Below are 19,958 nucleotides of genomic sequence, written 5' to 3'. Positions count from 1 at the left end.
GAGAAGACAGTGGCACCCACTCCAGCACTCTTGCCTAGAAAATCCCATGGATGGAGGAGCCTGGTGGGCTGCAGTCCATAGGGTCGCTAAGAGTCGGACACGACAGGGTGACTTCACTGTCACTTTCATGCATTGGAGAAGGAAGTGGCAACCCACTCCAGTGTTCTTCCCTGGAGAATCCCAAGGACAGGGGAGCCTGGTGGGCTGCTGTCTGTGGGGTTGCATAGAGTTGGACACGACTGAAGTGACTTAGCAGCATATATAAAACATAAGGACCAACTATACAGTACAGAGAACTCTACTCAGTACTCTAATGGCCTATATGGGAAAAGAATCTAAAAAAGTAGATATATTTTACTTGTTCTGAAGTCTTATTTTGTCTGAAATTAACATAGCTCTTTTAGTTTTCTTTTGATTCATGTTAGCATAGTTTACCTTTCTCCATTTCTTTACTTTTAATCTGTGTCTTTACTGTAGGTGTTGGGTCTTGGGTTTTGTTGTTGTTTTTTTTTAAAATCCTGTCTTTTACAGGTATATTTAGATCATTTACATTTAAAGTGATTATTGATAAGAAAATGGTAAATATTAATACAGCTATTACTGTTTTCTCTTTGTTGCACTTAAAAAAAATCTTTTCTGCCTTCTCTGATGTTAGTTGAGCATTTAATGTGATTCAACTTTATCTTCTCTTATTAAATCTATTATACTTATGTAAAACGAGTTTAAGTGGCTGCTCTAAAATTTTTCTTATACATTTGCCACAAATTTAAGTTACTTTCAGGTAACATTATACCGCTTCATAGATAGTACACGTGAGCTATACTGTTCACAGTTCCTCTCTGCCACTTCTATAACGTTGCTATCATTCACTTCCATTTTCCATCATCTCAGTACATTGTCTCTGTTATTACCTTTAACAGGTACGTATGGAAGTCAATTATGAATAAAAAAATAAGGTCTTACCTACATTTATTTTTTCTATTTCTTTTCCATTCTTTATGTAGATATGAGTTTCTGATCCATACAATTTTCTATCTCTTGAAGAACTTTAACCATTTCTTGCAAGGCAGACCTGTTAGTGAGATTTCCACAATTTTTGCTGGTCTGAAAGACAAAAAAATCCAACATAATTCTTTTCCTTGTTTTTTTCTTTCCTTTTTTTTTTTTTTTCCTTCTTTTTTCTCTGTACCACGTGGCTGGTGGGATTTTAGTTCCATGACCAGGGATTGAACTCAGGCCATAGCAGTGAAAACATCAATGCTAGAACCCCCCAAACAAACCCATGAGGCATTGTTTCTATTGTTAGTGATAAATAGATTTCAGAATCCCTGTTTTATAGGTAAGACAGTTGAGACTCAAACTCTGCAATGTAAGAATTCAGATGAGTTTCACTCCTCAGTTCAAACCCACATAGCCCTGCATTGTTTTGTAAATATTGCCCTCAGTTCAGTTCAGTCGCTCAGTCGTGTCCAACTCTTCGCAACCCCATGAATCGCAGCACGCCAGGCCTCCCTGTCCATCACCAACTCCTGGAGTTCACTCAAACTCGTGTCCATCAAGTCGGCAATGCCATCCAGCCATCTCATCCTCTCTTGTCCCCTTCTCCTGCCCTCAATCCCTCCCAGCATCAGAGTCTTTTCCAATGAGTCAACTCTTCACATTAGGTGGCCAAAGTACTGGAGTTTCAGCTTTAGCATCAGTCCTTCCAATGAACACCCAGGACTGATCTCCTTTAGATTCATGGACCTAACATTCCAGGTTCCTATGCAATATTGCTCTTTACAGCATCGGACCTTGCTTCTATCACCAGTCACATCCACAGCTGGGTATTGTTTTTGCTTTGGCTCCATCCCTTCATTCTTTCTGGAGTTATTTCTCCACTGATCTCCAGTAGCATATTGGGCATCTACTGACCTGGGGAGTTTCTCTTTCAGTATCCTACCATTTTGCATTTTCATACTGTTCATGGGGTTCTCAAGGCAAGAATACTGGTTTGCCATTCCCTTCTCCAATGGACCACATTCTGTCAGACCTCTCCACCATGACCTGTCTGTCTTGGGTGGCCCCACACAGCATGGCTTAGTTTCATTGAGTTAGACAAGGCTGTGGTCTGTGTGATCAGATTGACTAGTTTTCTGTGATTATGATTTTAGTATGTCTGCCCTCTGATGCCCTCTTGCAACACCTGGGTTTCTCCACAGATAATCTGATACTTCACACAGATTCCCACGGACTCTGAGAAATATATGGTAGGCATATTACTGATACTACTTTGGACTTCCTGGTGGATACTTCAACTTAAGCTACACACACACACACACACCCACCCCCCACCACTCTTAAGGGAACTAAGAGTTTGCAGGCTGACACAAAGAGTTAGAGGAAATAAGCTTGTGAGAGACTCTTATCCAGTCCCTAAAGGAAAACTGCCTCAGGCTACCTGTATAGGACAGGATCTGTTGCATGTCTGTCAGTCACGCAGTTGTGTCCAACTCTTTGCGACCCCATGAACTGCAGCACGCTAGGCTTCCGTGTCCAGCCCCTTTGATGAGGCCAGGGATCTGATTAGTCTGGTGGTCTGGCATATAAAGCACCGGGGGAAGTCACAGAGAGAACAAGACTAAGAAGTTTGCCTCAGGCATATTCCACTCAAATTCAAACCTAGGAAGCTAGCTTTGGCTAAGGCTCTGTTTGACCCAGGAACCTGAGGTGGGCAGGAATAGTGCTGTAACCTTGTGGACACTACCTGTAAGTATAATGGCACCACATTTGCTTAGGGGCACCTGTAAGTCACAAGGCTTAGAGAGCTGTGAATGATAACCGCTGTTCTTAGGACCTGTCCTGCGGCAGGTATGGCACACCTTGGACTTTCAGGTGGCCAACTGCACAGGTAAATTTTCCAACACACACTGGAAGGAACAACAAAAAGCACATAATGCTACACTCAGGGCAAAAGACTCAAGATCTCTAATTCCTGAAGGAATACCAATCAAAGGGACAAGGAGACATCAGATCCACCAGGCAAGTTAGGTGTTGTCACAAGGCTACAGGCACTAAGTGCAGAAGAGGGCCTGGAGCAAAGGGAACCCCCGACACTGTTGATGTGAAGGTTCACTGGCAACTCCCAGAAAAATGGACAGTCTTAGAATGCCTGCCAAAAAGTTCTCAAGAGAGACTAAGCCTAGGCCCTGACATTCCCACCCCTGGGCTTAAACCCCTAGAAACCCATCATTCAGAAAGAGACATGCACATCCACAGGCACTGCAGCAATATTCACAGGAGCCAAGACAAAGAAACAGCAAAATCCTCACCGATACGTTAGAGCTTCAACAAGATGTGCTGCCTGTAAGGGATGGACTATTACTCGGCCAGAGAAAACCCCAGTGAGAGACGGGGATGTTATGCCCCTGGAAGCCAAATTGGAAAAGCAATACCCAGTTGGGATGGAAACTGAAGGATCCTATGCTCCAGAGACTCAGCCAGACAGCATAAGACCACAGGGCCCATGATGTCCCCCTCTGGACTGAAAAAAAAAAACGTAGGATCAAATTTATACCCCAAAGAGAGACCCTGAGAACGTTCTATCTCATACCAAGGGAAACAGAAAAAAAAAAAAAAGACAAATCCAGAAGTGAAGGGGGTGGGGATGAATTAGGGGGTCCAGGCTAACAGAAACAGAGAAATCTGTATCCATCATAGATGATCCACCAGAATTATCAGCTTGCTTACTTTCTTTCATTTGTTTTTCACATACACACAGAAGTTTCTATCTCTGACCCGACCACAGAAATGGCAATCTCTAAAGGTAATCCACAGAGATAGTCTCTTTCCTTCCTCATATACACTGAAAACTGGGTCAGACATAGATAATCCACAAGGACCTTGTGTTCAGCAGGGGGCATGACCTTCTGCAAGAAGCTCTGTGACAAAAAAAACCCAGAAACATAGATACACCCTATAGTTACCATCATACCTGTATCAGAGGTCTGTACACTGACAAGCACAGAACAGCCAATTGACTATACAACATAGGCACAATGTCAAAGGAAAAGAAAGAAAAGCAATTCCTACTGTATCCCCTCAAACCTACTTTATTTGATGTTTCTCCTATACCAGGAGTCTATGCAGGCTTATGTCCCAGGTTGGGACAGGGTGAGGTCGAGACAGCCTGGCAGGGTGCCCTTCCTGGCGACCCCTTTTCAACCTCTAGTACCTGCTCAGCTCTGACTGGGACCAGAGTCCGGAGTGGAATCAAGGCCTGGAGGATCTTGGAAGCAACAGTCAACTGACCTCCACCCTTTCCTGGTGCTAAGGTTCCTAGCTCAAGCTTCCTTCCTGAAAGTGCAGCTTCCTAGGCACCTTAGTGTCTAGATCTGGGTGCTCTGGACCTGTTGGGATTAGTTAAAATGCAAGAGTGTATAGCTTTAAGGAGAGGAAGTTGTGGGACACAAGCCCCTAGGTGTTTGCTCAGACACATTGCACCGGAAGGCACAGCCCAGGAACCTGGCATTCCCTAAGGCTCTGGTTGCACTAGGAACCCAAGGTGGATGTGGAAAAATGCTACCCGCTTGTGGACATGTCCTGTCAGTACAACTGGACAGCCAGGGCTTAGGGGCACCTAGAGTCCACAGGGGATGGGGGGCTGTTAACCATAATGGCTGCCCTTAGGACTTGTCCCGGGATGGGTATTGCAGAAATAAATTTTGGCCGAGATGGAACTTCAGGAAGTCAATTGCTACAGCTATATTATCTTCACACCTTTGAAGGAAAAATCAAAACCATAAAACTTAAACCTCAGTAAGAAACCAAAATGCTTCCACATTCCTAATGACTGCAGGCATGTCCATTAGAAGGACGAGAAGAAATCAAATCCTACTGGTCTAGTAAGCATCCTCACAGGGCTACAAACAGTAATTGTGGGAGACTGCCTGGAGGAAAGGAACCCCACTACCTATCCCTGGGAATATACATGGTCAATGCCCAGAAGAAAGGACAGCCTCCAAATACCTGCCCAAACACTGTCAAGAGAGGTCAGTCAAGGAGCTGACATTTCTACACCTGGCTCTAGATTCCGAGAAATCTATCATTCAAGAAAACACAGGGACCCCAACATGCACTGCACTTCTAATCACAAAAGCCTCTCTGTCCCTTCTGTAGCTATTTCTCCACTCTTCTCCAGTAGCGCATTATGTACCTGCCGCACTGGGGAGCTCATCTTTCAGTGCCACATCTTTTTGCCTTCTCATAGCGTTCATGGGGTTCTCATGGCAAGAATGCTCAAGTAGTTTGCCATTCCCTTCTCCAGTGGACCAGATTTTGTCTAAACTCTCCATCATGACCCATATGTCTTGGTTGGCCCTACACGACATGATCATAGTTTCATTGAGTTAGACAAGGTTGTGATCCATGTGATCAGTTAAGTCTATATGTGTATATGGTCCATATGTGTGTATGTTTACACATATAGATCAGTTAGGTGTTTGTGTGTAATCATATAGCTGATTCAGTTTCTCTTCAGAAGAAGCAAACTTTGTAAAGCAACTATACGCCATTAAAAACTAATAAAACACAAAAAGTAAAATAAAATCCCCCAAACTCATAGACAAGAGAACCGGTTGGTGGTTGCAAGGGGAAGGTTGTTGGTAGTAGGGGAAAAAGAAGAAAGTGGTTATAAGGAACAAACTTTCAGTTATAGATTAAGTCTTGAGTATTTAAGTTACAGCATGCTGAGTATAGATAATATAGATGAAAATACTGTATTGCTGATTTGTAAGCTGATAAGAGACTAGGTCTTGGAAGTTCTCACCACAATTTTTTTTTTTTACCTATGTCAGATGTTGGATATTAAATAAACTTACTGTGATCATTTCACATTACATATATACATAAAATATGTATAAAGTCACTGTGTTACATGGATTAAAGTTAATGTTATATTACATGTCCATAAAACTGGAGGAAAAATCCAACCAACAAATTGATTGCCTGCTCCCCCTAAACATGAAGTCTCAAATATGAAAATGGTCAATTTGTCAACTGCACATCCATATAGAAGAAATGTGAAAGGAATATAAAGGAAAATCAGTGTTTCAAACCAAAAGAAAATGGTACCACAGGGAGGTCTGGACCTTCACAAAAGACTTAAGAACACAAGTAAGTATAGTGGGAAATATATAAAGACTTTGACTTCACTATTTATCTCTGTTTAAAAGACAATCAGATTCCCTGAAGCAAAAATAATACAAACATTTCTGGTTGTATAACATATATACTGGTGAAATACATGACACCAATATCAAAGAGGCCAGGAGAGGAGAATGAAAGTATGTTGTCAAATACTGCACATAAAATAGTATATTGTTGAGGTGGACTGTGATAAAGATACACAGTTAAACTAAAGTGAAAGAACACAGAAAGAATTTATAACTGCTAAGCCAGAAAGGACATAAGGTGAAATTACATAAAAGTTTTCACTCCTCCAAAAGATAGCAGCACAAGGGAAAAAAGGGTGCAAAGGACACATGAGACAGCAGAAAGACAGTAGATGGAAACACAACATGTTGTTCATTGCATTAGATATAGATGGTGTAAACCTAAGGGGCCGAAAGGTAAATGGCTTCCTGTTGCAAGTTATGAAGTCTCTGTTGAAACTACATGACTGTTGTTATAGCACAAGTGCAGCCACAGTCTATACATAAAGGAATGGAGGTAGCTATGTTCCAATAAAATAGTGTTTTCAGAAACAGGCCATCTGCTGCGAGCCATAGCAGTAAGCACCAGCGGCTGCGAGCTGGCACACTAAGCGCAGCCGAGAGGAGCTACCCCACGTCCGAGGTCAGGGGCAGTGGCCTAGAGTGCCAGGCTGTGACGGCGCAGGAACGGCCGAGAGGAGCTACCCTGCGTCGGAGGTCAGGGGCGGCGGCTGAGAGGAGCTACCTTGCGTCTGAGGCCAGTGGCGGCCTGGAGGAGACACCCCGTGTCCGAGGTCAGGGGCGGCGGCCGGGAGGAGCTACCCTGCGTCCAAGGTCAGTGGCGGCCAGGAGAAGCCACCTCGCACCCGAGGCCAGGGCCGACGGCCGGGAGGAGCAACCCGAGGAGTGGCTGCGCAGGCACAGGAGGGCCTAGAGGAGCTATCCCACGTTGAAGGTCAGGAAGGGTGGCGGTAAGGAGATACCCCTCATCCAAGGTAAGGAGCAGCAGCTGTGCTTTGCTGGAGCAGCTGTGAAGAGAAACCCCACGCCATGGTAAGAGAAACCCAAGTAAGATGGTAGGTGTTGCAAGAGGGCATCAGAGGGCAGACACTGAAACCATATTCAAAGAAAACTAGTTAATCTAATCACACTACGATCACAGCCTTGTCTAACTCAATGAAACCAAGCCATGCCTGTGGGGCAACCCAAGATGGGCAGGTCATGGTGGAGAGATCTGACAGAATGTGGTCCACTGGAGAAGGGAATGGCAAACCACTTCAGTATTCTTGCCTTGAGAACCCCATGAACCGTATGAAAAGGCAAAATGGTAGGATACCGAAAGAGGAACTCCCCAGGTCATTAGGTGCCCAATATGCTACTGGAGATCAGTGGAGAAGTAACTCCAGAAAGAATGAAGGGATGGAGCCAAAGCAAAAACAATACCCAGCTGTGGATGTGACTGGTGATAGATGCAAGATCCGATGCAGTAAAGAGCAATATTGCATAGGAACCTGGAATGTCAGGTCCATGAATCAAGGCAAATTGGAAGTGGTCAAACAAGAGATGGCAAGGGTTAACGTCAACATTCTAGGAATCAGCGAACTAAAATGGACTGGAATGGGTGAATTTAACTCAGATGACCATTATATCTACTACTGCAGGCAGGAGTCCCTCAGAAGAAATGGAGTAGCCATCATGGTCAAAAAAAGTCTGAAATGCAGTACTTGGATGCAATCTCAAAAGCGACAGAATGATCTCTGTTCATCTCCAAGGCAAACCATTCAATATCACAGTTATCCAACTCTATGCCCCAACCAGTAACACTGAAGAAGCTGAAGTTGAACGGTTTTATGAAGACCTACAAGACCTTTTAAAACTAACACCCAAAAAAGATGTCCTTTTCATTATAGGGGACTGAAATGCAAAAGTAGGAAGTCAAGAAACACCTGGAGTAACAGGTACATTTGGCCTTGGAATGCAGAATGAAGCAGGGCAAAGACTAATAGAGTTATGCCAAGAAAATGCACTGGTCATAGCAAACACCCTCTACCAACACCACAAGAGAAGACTACACATGGACATCACCAGATGGTCAACACCGAAATAAGATTGATTATATTCTTTGCAGCCAAAGATGAAGAAGCTCTATACAGTCAACAAAAACAAGACTGGGAGCTGACTGTGGCTCAGATCATGAACTCCTTATTGCCAAATTCAGGCTCAAATTGAAGAAAGTAGACCATTCAGGTATGACCTAAATGAAATCCCTTATGATTATACAGTGGAAGTGAGAAATAGATTTTAAGGGCCTAGATCTGATAGAGTGTCTGATGAACTATGGAATGAGGTTCGTGAGATTGTACAGGAGACAAGGATCAAAACCATCCCCATGGAAAAGAAATGCAAAAAAGCAAAATGGCTGTCTGAGGAGGTCTTACAAATAGCCGTGAAAAGAAGAGAGGCGAAAAGCCAAGGAGAAAAGGAGATATAAGCATCTGAATGCAGAGTTCCAAAGAATAGCAAGAAGAGATAAGGAAGCCTTCTTCAGCGATCAATGCAAAGAAATAGAGAAAAACAACAGAATGGGAAAGATGAGAGATCTCTTCAAGAAAATTAGAGATACCAAGGGAACATTTCATGGAAAGATGGGCTCGATAAAGGACAGAAATGGTATGGACCTAACAGAAGCAGAAGATATTAAGAAGAGATGGCAAGAATACATGGAAAAACTGTACAAAAAGGATCTTCACAACCCAGATAATCATGATGATGTGATCACTCATCTAGAGCCAGATATCTTGGAAAGTGAAGTCAAGTGGGCCTTAGAAAGCATCACTATGAACAAAGCTAGTGGAGTGATGGAATTCCAGTTGAGCTATTTCAAATCCTTAAAGATGATGCTGTGAAAGTGCTGCACTCAATATGCCAGCAAATTTGGAAAACTCAGCAGTGGCCACAGGACTGGAAAAGGTCAGTTTTCATTCCAATCCCAAAGAAAGGCAATGCCAAAGAATGCTCAAACTACCGCACAGTTTCACTCATCTCACATGCTAGTAAAGTAATGCTCAAAATTCTCCAAGCCAGGCTTCAGCAATACGTGAACTGTGAACTCCCTGATGTTCAAGCTGGTTTTAGAAAAGGCAGAGGAACCAGAGATCAAATTGCCAACATCTGCTGGATCATGGAAAAAGCAAAAGAGTTCCAGAAAAACATCTATTTCTGCTTTATTGACTATGCCAAAGCCTTTGACTGTGTGGATCACAATAAAGTGTGGAAAATTCTGAAAGAGATGGGAATACCAGACCACCTAACCTGCCTCTTGAGAAATCTGTATGCAGGTCAGGAAGCAACAGTTAGAATTGGACATGGAACAATAGACTAGAGTACATCATGAGAAACACTGGACTGGAAGAAACACAAGCTGGAATCCAGATTGCCGGGAGAAATATTAATAACCTCAGATATGCAGATGACACCACCCTTATGGCAGAAAGTGAAGAGGAACTAAAAAGCCTCTTGATGTAAGAGAAAGAGGAGAGTAAAAAAGTTGGCTTAAAGCTCAACATTCAGAAAATGAAGATCATGGCATCCGGTCCCATCACTTCATGGGAAGTAGATGGGGAAACAGTAGAAACAGTGTCAGACTTTATTTTTGGGGGCTCCAAAATCACTGCAGATGGTGATTACAGCCATGAAATTAAAAGACGCTTACTCCTTGGAAGAAAAGTTATGACCAACCTAGATAGTATATTCAAAAGCAGAGACATTACTTTGCCGACTAAGGTCTGTCTAGTCAAGGCTATGGTTTTTCCAGTAGTCATGTATGGATGTGAGAATTGGACTGTGAAGAAAGCTGAGCACCGAAGAATTGATGCTTTTGAACTGTGGTGTTGGAGAAGACTCTTGAGAGTCCCTTGGACTGCAAGGAGATCCAACCAGTCCATCCTAAAGGAGATCAGCCCTGGGATTTCTTTGGAAGGAATGATGCTAAAGCTGAAGCTCCAGTACTTTGGCCACCTCATGCAAAGAGTTGACTCATTGGAAAAGACTGATGCTGGGAGGGATTGGGGGCATGAGGAGAAGGAGACAACCAAAGATGAGATGGCTAGTTGGGATCACAGACTCGATGGACGTGAGTCTGCATGAACTCCGGGAGATGGTGATGGACAGGGAGGCCTGGCGTGCTGCGATTCATGGGGTCGCAAAGAGTCGGACACGACTGAGCGACTGAACTGAACTGAACCAGGCCATAGTTTATTAGTCTCTGAAGTACCTCAATTCAGAAGTAAATATGGGGCAGAAGTAAATATGGGGAAATAACATGATCTATACATGCTGTCTACAAAAAAGATTTCAGTATGATACCCACAGATTTTAAGTAAAAGAATAGAAACAGATAGATATACCATATTAATGTTGCAGAGAAGAACCAATTCTGACTCCATGTTGGAACTGTTTTTTTGACTTGTTTTGGTTGCTGTTGTTATTATAATCATACATAAAGCCCTGCCTCAGTAAACCAACCCCTCAGCCTGAATGTTGGATTAATGTGCCTTTGTTCAGCCCACAGCAGATAACTTGACCCCCTACCTGTTAACGGAAAGAAGAGATTATTGGTGCTGTGTCTGCTCAAAACTGACGCTTTGCCACCTAGTGGACTGTAGTGCACCAGGCTTCTCTGCCTGCGGAATTTTCCAGGCAAGAATACTGGAGCGGGTACTCATCCCTTTGTCCAGGGAACCTTCCCTAACTAGGGGCTGAACCAACATCTCCTGCGTGGCAGGTGGATTCTGTGCTGCTGAAGGTCCGGGGGAATCCATTGATCAGAGAAAAACAATCAAAACCCCAATGAGGTATCCTCTCACACCAGCCTCAGAATGTCTAGCATCAAAAAGGCTACCAACAATAAATCATAGAGGGGGTATAGATAAAAGTGAATCTTCCACACTCTTGGTGGATATGTAAATTTATACAGCTACTGTGGAGAACAGTCTGGAAATTCCTTTAAAAACTAGGAATAAAACTAATATATGACCATGCAATCCATTTGTGGCCATATATCCGGGGAAACCCATCATTGTAAAGGACACATTTGCCCCAGAGTTCATAGCAGCACAGTTTACAATAGCCATGATTTGGATGCAACCAAGATGTCCACTGACATCTGCCTTGATAAACAAGTTGTGATACATATACACACAATGGAGTATTACTCAGCCATGAAAAGAAACGAAACTGAGTTAAGCGTATGAGGTGGATGAACCTCACAGAGTATGTCATGTAGAGTGAAGTAAGTCAGAAAGAGAAAAACATATTAATTCATATATATGGACTCTAGAAGAGAGATATATATACTTCTGAATCTATTTTCAGGCAGGGCAGGGCAGGAAAAGACAGGCAGTGCGGGAAGGAGAGGGTGGCATGAATTGAGAGAGTAGCATTGATAGACACACACTTACTTGTATAAAATAGATAGCTTGTAGGAAGCAGCTATGGAGCACAGGGAACTCAGCTCAGTTCTGGGTGATGACTTAGACAGGTGGGATGGTGGAGATGGTGAGAGGGAGGCTCAAATGGCAGGAATGCTGATTCACGTTGTACACCAGAAATCAGGAAGATATTGTAAATCAATTATACTCCAACTAAAACAATTAAATATTATTTGTACCACCAAGAAATTCTGGACAGAGTGTGGAGAGAAGGGAACTGTCCTAGGCTTTTGGTAGGAACATAAATTGATACAGCCACTATGGAGAACAGTATGGAGATTCCTTAAAAAGCTAGAACTACCGCAAGACCAAGCAATCCCGCACCTGGGCATATACCTGACCAAAACTATCAATGGAAAAGCTACATCCACGGTAATGTGCACTGAAGCACTGTTTACTTTAACCAGGATGTAAAAGCAACACAAATGTCCATCAGTGAGGAATAGCTAAAGAAATGGCACATACGCACTGGACTGTCACTCAGTCATAAGAAGAGAATGAGATGTGCTATGTGCAGAGATGTGAGGGACCTAGGGACACTCACACAGAGTTCAGTTAAGGCAGAAAGAGAAAAAAAATATTGTGTATTAATACATGTGTGGAACCTAGAAACATGGTATAGATGAACTTATTTGCAAAGCAGATCTAGAGAAACAGAACAAACCCTACAGACATCAAGGTTAAAAGGGACATTGGGAAGAATTAGATTTGGATTGACAATTTATACTGTTGAGTCTATGTCTAAGATAGATAACTAATGAGAACCTACTGTATAGCTCAGGGGACTCCACTCATTGCTCCATGATGACCTAAATTGGAAGGATATCCAAACAGAAAGCTGATGCACTTTCTGTACAGCAGAAAATTAAACACTAAAGCAACTATACACCATTAAAATTTTTTAAAAATAAAATAAAAACCCCAAACTCAGAGATTAACAGAACTGATTGGTGGTTGTTAGAGGAGTCTCTTGGTGATGGGAAAATTGGGGAAAGGTAGTGAAAAGGTACAAACTTCCAGTTATACAATAAGTCCTGGTGATATAATGTACAGCATGTTGAATATAGATTATAACACTGTATTACATATTTGTAAGCTGCTCTGAGCATAGGTCTTAACATTTTTACTAATTTTTTAAACTATGGCAGGTGATGTATCTTAACTAAACTTATTATGATGATCATTTTGAATTACATGTACATGCATATATACATATGTATATATGAAATCACTATGTTGTACACTAAGAAATGGAGAATTTCCTGACATACCAATAAATTAGGATCACAGTCATCAGTGATTCCAGCCCACCTAATGTGAACTTCTGAGCCCAGAGGGCACCCAGGAAGAAAAATATCTGCTATTCAGCAGCCATCAGCCACTCCCCAGGGTGAGCCTTGAGGAGCTTGGGCGGAGGAGAGAAAAAGTCAGGATAGTGGCTTCTGATAGCAGAGATGCATATGACAGGAATGATTTCAGTGAGCCCAGACTCTTGCTTCTTCCCATACATAGAAATGTGTAAAATTCCTTAACTTGAGATATCTGGTTTTCCATAATTAACAATAATATTTTGATGTTCAGACTACTTGCCCTTTGTTGCAAACTTCTATGTAATCTGACTCTTCTCCAGCCTCCTTGGAGTTTCCTCAGGGTCACTTGAGATGGTGTCTCCTGGGCTTGAAGTCCTAAAAATTCCCACCAAATAAAACTTACTCTCAACTTTTAGATTGTGACTAGGTTTTTCAAGTCAACAACACCTAAAACGAATGTGCCCATTATACCTCAATACTACTGGAGTAAAAAAATCCAACCAAGAAACAACTGATTACCAAATATGCCTAAACATTAAATGAAATCTTAAATATACAAAAAGTCAAACAATGGGTCACCTACAGATGCAAACAGAAGAAATGTGAAAGGAATGTAAAGGAAGTCAGTCCTTGAAGCCAAAAGTAAATGGTACCACATGGAGGTCTGGATCTACAGCAAAGAGTAAACCACATCAGTAATGGTAAAACTGTTGTTAATTATGTAAAGTTTTTTACTTCACTATTTGCCTACCTACAATAGATAATCAGATTGATTGAAGCAAAATAATACAAATATTTTGGTTTATAACACATGTACTTAGGAAATACATGACAAAAATATTCAAAAGCCCAGGAGAGGGGAATGAAAGTAGTCTGTCAATGTTTTACACTGTGTATAAATGGTGTATTGATTGAAGGTGGACTGTGATAAACATGCACATTATAAAGTAAAAAACCAAAAAGAAGTTATAACTACTAAGCAGAGAAAGGAAATAAGGTGAAGTTATTAAAAAAAAAAAAACTTTCACTCATTCAAAAGACAGCAGCAAAAGAGGAAAAATGGAACAAAGGATACATGAGACAAGAGCAAGACAGAGTTAAACCAAGCATATCCATCTTTACATTAGATGTAAACAGTGTAAACCAAAGTTCAGCAAACCTTTTCTTGTAGGGCCAGATGATGAATAGTTTCCCTTTGCAAGTTACAAAGTATCTGTTGCAACTCCATGACTCTGTTGTTGCACAAAAACAGCCACAGTCAATGCATAGAGAAGTGGATGTAGCTATAATAAAATATTATTTTCAAAAACAAGCCATCAACCAGGCCATAGTTTATAGTCAACAAAGTCATAGCTCCTGTTGGAACACCTCAATTCAGAGGCAGAAGTAGACTGGGGGAAAAAGCATGACCTAAATATATGCTGCCTAAAAAATGTATTTTCACAGTATGCATAGATCAAAAGTAAAAGAATTTTTTTTAAAAAGTACACCATGCTAATATTGTAGAGAAGAGCCAATTCTAACTCCATGATGGAATTGTTTCTTTGAGTGGTTTTAGTTGCTGTTGTTATAATCATACATAAAGCCCTGCCTCAGGAAACCCAGTCCCTCTGCCTGGCTGTTGGACCAAAGTGCCCTTTTTCAGTCACAGGAAGGTAATCTGACTATGCCAACCTAAGCATAGTTTCAGGAAAGAAAAGATTGTTAGTGCTGTGTCTGCTCTGTCATGTCTGACTCTTAGCCACCCAGAGGACTCTAGCGCACAGGCTCCTCTGTCTGAGGAATTTTCCAGGCAAGAATACTAGAGTGGGTGGCCATCCCCTTCTCCAGGAGATCTTCTCTACCCAGGGATCAAGCCCACAATTTCTGCATTGCAGACAGATTCTATATTGCTGAACCTCTGGGGCAGTCCAATTGTTAGAGAAACGCAAATCAAAAGGACGAGGTATCATCTCACAAAAGTCAGAATGGCTATCATCAAAAAAGCTACAAACAACAAATGATGGAGAGCATGTGGCAAAAAGTGAACCCTCATGTGCTCTTGGTGGGAATGTAAATAAATTTATATAGCTACTACGGGGAACAGTATACAGATTCCTTAAGAAACTAGGAATAAAACTACCATGTAACCATGCAATCCCATTTCTAGGGTCTTCCTGAAGGCTCATATGGCAAAGAATCCACCTGCAGTGCAGTAGACCAAGGTTCAGTCCTGGGTTGGGAAGATCCACTGGAGATAGGCATGGTATCCAGTCCCATATTCTTGCCAGGAGAATGCCGTGGATAGAGGAGCCTCATGGTCTACAGTCCACCGGGTTGTAAAAGTTGGATGTGACTGAGCAAGTAGCACTTTTCACTTTTCATATATATACAATGGATATTATTCAGCCATGAAAAGGAATGAAATTGTCAGTGTGTAAGGTGGAGGAACCTAGAAGACAGTCGGTCACAGAGAGTTCAGTAAGTCAGAAAGAGAAAAACAAATATGGTAAACAAATAAATGTGGAATCTAGAAACATGGTGTAGAGGAACTTATTTGCAAAGCAGACCTGGAGGAATAGAGAGAATATACCTATGGACATCAGGGTTAAAAGGGGCGTTGGGAAGAATTGGGTGATTTGGACTGACAAATGTACACTGAGTCTGTGTCTAAGATAACTAGTAAGAATCTACTGTACAGCTCAGGGAGCTATACTCACTGCTCTATGATGACCTAAACTGGAAGGAAATCCAAAGAAGAGGGGATATATGTAAACACAGAGCTGATTCACTTTCCGTACACCAAAAACTAAAGCATTGTAAACCAACTATACATCATAAACAATTTAAAAAAAAAACCAAACTCATAAATTACAGAGAACTGCTTGGCATTTGCTAGAGGAGGCCCTTGGTGGTGGGGGAAATAGAAAAAGGTGGTGTATAACTTTCCTGGGGATGTAATGTACAGCATGCTTAGTATAGTTTTTAATACTGAGTTACATATTTGTAAGCTGCTCTGAGAATAGACCTTAACTTTTTAGAACTATGTCAGGGGATGGATGTTAATTAAACTTACTGCGATCATTATATTCTATTACATACTATATATACATATATATATGTGTGTATATAATATATATATATATAATCACTATGTTGTACACTGAGAAAGGAGTATTTCCTGTCATATCACTAAACTGATGTCACAGTTATAAGTAATTCCAGCTGTACAAATGTGAATTTCTGAGCTCAGAGGCTGCCCATGAAGAACAATACCTGCTATACGGCAGCTACCAGCCACTCCTCATGGTGAGCCTTGAGGAGCTTGGGGGTGATGTGGAAAAGGCAGGATAGTGGTCCCTGATAGCTGAGATGTGTATGAAAGGAATGATTTCAGCAAGCCCAGACTCTGGCATCTTCTCATACATAGAAAAGTGCTGTATTTCTTGAGATTTCTGGTTTTCCTTAATTAACAATAATATTTTTATGTTCAAACTACCTGCCCTTAACTGCAGACTTCTGTATCACCTCACTCGACCCCTTGCCTTCTTGGAGCAGTTCTCTCAAAGTCACTTGAAATGCTGTATCTGGGCTTGCAGTCCTAAAACTTGACACCAAATAAACCATTCTTCTTAACTTTCAGGTTGTGACTACTTTTTAGGTCGACAACACCTAAAACTAATGTTACAAGCCAATTATATCTCCATAGTACTGGAGGAAAAAAATTCAGCCAAACAACTGACTACCTACTCTCCCTAAACATAAAGTGAAGTCTTAGATATGCACATGATCAAATGACTCGTCACCTGCACATCTATATGAAAGGAATGTGAAAGGAATGTAAGGGAAACCAGTCCTTGAGGCCGAAATAAAATGGTGTCTCATGGAGGTCTACATCTACGCAAAAGAGGGAAGAACAGCAGTGGTAACTATACTGGAAAATTATATAAATACTTTTACCTTTCTACTTACATCTCTTTAAAGGACAATCAGATGGCTTGAAACAAAAATAAAATAAAACATTCTTGTTTCTATAACACATGTACTGGTGAAATACATAACAACAATATAAAAAAAGCCAGGAGAAGGGAATGAAAGTATGTTGTCAAAGGTCTCACTTCCTTTAAAATGGTGTATTGTTGGAAGGAGACTGTGATAAAGATACACAGTATCAGTTCAGTCGCTCAGTCATGTTCCACTCTGCGACCCCATGAACCGCAGCACACCAGGCCTCCCTGTCTATCACCAACTCACGGAGTTCACTCAAACTCATGTCCATCGCGTCGGTGATGCCATCCAACCATCTCATCCTATGTTGTCCCTTTCTCCTTCTGCCCTCAATCTTTCCCAGCATCAGGGTCTTTTCAAATGAGTCAGCTGTTTGCCATCAGGTGGCCATTATTGGAGTTTCAGCTTCAACATCAGTCCTTCCAATAAACACCCAGGACTGATCTCCTTTAAGATGGACTGGCTGGATCTCCTTGCAGTCCAAGGGACTCTCAAGAGTCTTCTCCAACACCACAGTTTAAAAGCATCAATTCTTCGGTGCTCAGCTTTCTTTATAGTCCAACTCTCACATCTATACATGACCAGTGGAAAAACCATAGCTTTGACTAGATGGACCTTTGTTGGCAAAGTAATGTCTCTGCTTTTTAATATGCTATCTAGGTTGGGCATAACTTTCCTTCCAAGGAGCAAGCGTCTTCTAATTTCATGGCTGCACTCACCATCTGCAGTGATTCTGGAGCCAGAAAAATAAAGTCAGCCAGTGTTTCCACTGTTTCCCCACCTATTTGCCATGAAGTGATGGGATCTTAGTTTTCTGAATGTTGAGCTTTAAGCCAGCTTTTTCACTCTCCTCTTTCACTTTCATCAAGAGGCTCTTTAGCTCTTCACTTTCTGCCATAAGGGTGGTGTCATCTGCATATCTGAGGTTATTGATATTTCTCCCGGCAATCTTGATTCCAGCTTGCGCTTCCTCCAGCTCAGCATTTCTCATGGTGTACTCTGCATATAAGTTAAATAAGCAGGGTGACAATATACAGCCTTGACATACTCCTTTTCCTATTTGGAACCAGTCTGTTGTTCCATGTCCAATTCTAACTGTTCCTTCCTGACCTGCATATAGGTTTCTCAAGAGGCAGGTCAGGTGGTCTGGTATTCCCATCTCCTTCAGAATTTTCCACAGTTTATTGTGATCCACACAGTCAAAGCCTTTGGCATAGAGAGACTGTGATAAAGATACACAGTATAAACTAAAACACCACCACTAGAACTTATAACTACTAAGCCACAAAAGGAAATAAGGTGAAGATATAAAAATGTTTTCACTCGTCCAAAAGATAGCGGAAAAAGGAGAACCGAGGACATATGAGACAATAGCAAGACAGTAGATGTAAAACAATCATATGCATCATTACATTACATTACATATAAATGGTGTAAACCAAAGATCAACAAACCTTCTCTACAGATCCAGAAGGTAAATAGTTTCCCTTTGAAAGTTATGAAGTCTCTGTTGGAACTACATAACTCTTTTGTGGTAGCACAAAATCAGCCACAAGCAATACATAATGAAATGGATACAGCTATGTTCCAATAAAATATTTTTTTAAAGTCCTTGTTTCAGCACATCAATTCAGAGGTAGAAGTAGATTGGGAGGAAACCATGATCTCAATATATGCTGCCTACAAAAAATATTTTAATGTGACGGCCACAGTTAAAAGGAAAAGTATACAAAAGATGTAACTTGCTAAGTTTGCAAAGAAGAACCAGTTCTGACTCCTTTTTGGACTGTTTCTTTGACTTGAGTGGTTGTTTTTATTATGATCTTATATAAAGCCCTGTCTCAGTAAACACAGTCCCTCTGCCTGACTGTTGGACAAAAGTACCCTTGTTCAGCTCACAAGGGTATAATCAGACCCTGCCTGCCTATGAATGGCTGCAGGGAAGAAGAGATTGTGTGTGTGGTGTGTGCTCAGGTGCTCCGTCCTGTCTCACTCTTTGTGACCCCATGGATCCTAGCACACCAGGCTTCTCTGTCCATGCAATGTTCTAGGCAAGAATACTGCAGTTGGTAAAGGACCAACTCCAGGGGACCTGCCCACACAGGGATTGAACCCACTTCTCCTGCATTCCCAGCAGCTTCTTTACCACTGAGCCACCAGTGGAGTCCACTTATTAGAGAAATGCAAACCAAAACCATAATAAGGTATCATCTCACATCAGCCAAAATGGGTGACATCAAAAAGGCTACAAACAATAAATGCTGAGAAGGTGTGTAAAAAATGGAACCATTCTACATTCTTGGGAATGCAAATGGATACAGTCACTATGACGAACGGGATGGACATTCCTTAAGAAACTAGGAATAAAACTACCATATGATCAAGCAATCCCATACCTGGACATATAACCCAACAAAAACTAGGGTTGTAAAAGATACACCACTGCAATATTCACTGAAGCACTGTTTACAATAGCCAGGATATGGGAGCTACATAAATGTCCTATCACCTGAGGAATGGATAAAGAAACCATGTTTCATACATACAATGGAGTTTTACTCAGTCATGAAAAGGAAAGAAATTGTGCCATTTGCAGAGATATGGGTGGACCCAGAGACAGTCATACAGAATTCAGTGTTTCAGAGACAGAAAAGCAAATCTTGTATAGTAACACATATATGTGGACTCCAGAAACGTGGTATAGATGAACTTATTTGCAAAACAGACCTAGAAACAACAGAGAACAGACCTATGTACATCAAGGTCAAAAGCTGTGGTGCGAAGAATTGGGAGATGTTTACTGACATATATACACTATTGATTCTATGTCTAAGATACATCACTAATGAGAACTTACTGTATAGCTCAGGGAACTCTACTGAATGCTCTAGGATAACCTGAATTGGGAGGCTATCCAAGAAGAGGGGGTATGTGTAAACGTATAGTTGATTCACTTTCTGTGCAGTAGAGACATATTATTA

This window comes from Capricornis sumatraensis, chromosome 2 (genome assembly GCF_032405125.1).
Source record: "Capricornis sumatraensis isolate serow.1 chromosome 2, serow.2, whole genome shotgun sequence".
NCBI lineage: Eukaryota > Metazoa > Chordata > Mammalia > Artiodactyla > Bovidae > Capricornis > Capricornis sumatraensis.
This window is presented reverse-complemented; position numbering follows the sequence as displayed.